Source organism: Dreissena polymorpha, unplaced genomic scaffold (assembly GCF_020536995.1).
Source record: "Dreissena polymorpha isolate Duluth1 unplaced genomic scaffold, UMN_Dpol_1.0 chrUn006, whole genome shotgun sequence".
NCBI lineage: Eukaryota > Metazoa > Mollusca > Bivalvia > Myida > Dreissenidae > Dreissena > Dreissena polymorpha.
The window spans coordinates 1,035,619-1,037,885 of NW_026273320.1; positions in this window are offsets into that span (position 1 = coordinate 1,035,619).

Below are 2,267 nucleotides of genomic sequence, written 5' to 3' on the forward strand. Positions count from 1 at the left end.
AGAACTTAAGATGCGATCATTGAAAGAACTAAACACTGAGAGAACTTAGCTTACTTATACGCGATAACTGAGAGAACTTAAGACGCGATCATTGAGAGAATTAAACACTGAGAGAACTTAGAGAACTTATACGCGATCACTGAGAGAACTTATCACTGAGAGAACAAAGAAAACTTATACGCAACCACTGAGAGAACTGAACAATGAAAGTACATAGAGAACTTATACGTGATTATTGAGAGAAATTAGGTTACAACTTAGTTAGAACTTAACACGCGATCACAGAGATAAATTTACATGCGTTCAATGAGAAAACTAAACACTGAGAGAAATTATCTTACTTATACGCGATAACTGAGAGAACTTAAGACGCGATCATTGAGAGAAACTAAACACTGAGAGAACTTAGAGAACTTATACGCGATCACTGAGAGAACTTAACCCTGAGGAGAACAAAGAAAACTTATACGCGACCACTGAGAGAACTGAACAATGAGAGAACATAATGAACTTATACGCTATTATTGAGAGAAATTAGGTTACAACTTAGTTAGAACTTAAAATGGATCACAGAGACAAATTAACACGCGGTCAATGAGAGAACTTAACACTGAGAGAACTTAGCTTACTTATACGCGATAACTGAGAGAACTTAAGACGCGATCATTGAGAGAACTAAGACTGAGAGAACATAGAGAACTTATACGCGATCACTGAGAGAATTAACACTGAGAGAACAAAAAAAAACTTATACGCGACCACTGAGAGAACTGAACAATGAGAGAACATAGAGAACTTATACGCGATTATTGAGAGAAATTAGGTTACAACTTAGTTAGAACTTAACACGCCATCACAGAGAAAAATTAACACGCGGTCAATGAGAGAACTTAACACTGAGAGAACTTAGCTTACTTATACGCGATAACTGAGAGAACTTAAGACGCGATCATTGAAAGAACTAAACACTAAGAACTTAGCTTACTTATACGCGATAACTGAGAGAACTTAAGACGCGATCATTGAGAGAACTAAACACTGAGAGAACTTAGAGAACTTATACGGGATCACTGAGAGAACATAACACTGAGAGAACAAAGAAAACTTATACGCGACCACTGAGAGAACTGAACAATGAGAGAACATAATGAACTTATACGCGGTTATTGAGAGATATTAGGTTACAACTTAGTTACAACTTAACACGCGATCACAGAGACAAATTAACACGCAGTCAATGAGTGAACTTAACACTTAGAGAACTTAGCTTACTTATACGCGTAAACTGAGAGAACTTAAGATGCGATCATTGAAAGAACTAAACACTGAGAGAACTTAGCTTACTTATACGCGATAACTGAGAGAACTTAAGACGCGATCATTGAGAGAATTAAACACTGAGAGAACTTAGAGAACTTATACGCGATCACTGAGAGAACTTATCACTGAGAGAACAAAGAAAACTTATACGCAACCACTGAGAGAACTGAACAATGAAAGTACATAGAGAACTTATACGCGATTATGAGAGAAATTAGGTTACAACTTAGTTAGAACTTAACACGCGATCACAGAGATAAATTACACGCATTCAATGAGAAAACTAAACACTGAGAGAAATTATCTTACTTATACGCGATAACTGAGAGAACTTAAGACGCGATCATTGAGAGAACTAAACACTGAGAGAACTTAGAGAACTTATACGCGATCACTGAGAGAACTTAACCCTGAGAGAACAAAGAAAACTTATACGCGACCACTGAGAGAACTGAACCAATGAGAGAACATAATGAACTTATACGCTATTATGAGAGAAATTAGGTTACAACTTAGTTAGAACTTAACATGGATCACAAGAGACAAATTAACACGCGGTCAATGAGAGAACTTAACACTGAGAGAACTTAGCTTACTTATACGCGATAACTGAGAGAACTTAAGACGCGATCATTGAGAGAACTAAAGACTGAGAGAACATAGAGAACTTATACGCGATCACTGAGAGAAATTAAACACTGAGAGAACAAAAAAAAAACTTATACGCGACCACTGAGAGAACTGAACAATGAGAGAACATAGAGAACTTATACGCGAGTATTGAGAGAAATTAGGTTACAACTTAGAACTCTAACACGCCATCACAGAGAAAAATTAACACGCGGTCAATGAGAGAACTTAACACTGAGAGAACTTAGCTTACTTATACGCGATAAACTGAGAGTACTTAAGACGCGATCATTGAAAAGAACTAAACACTAAGAACT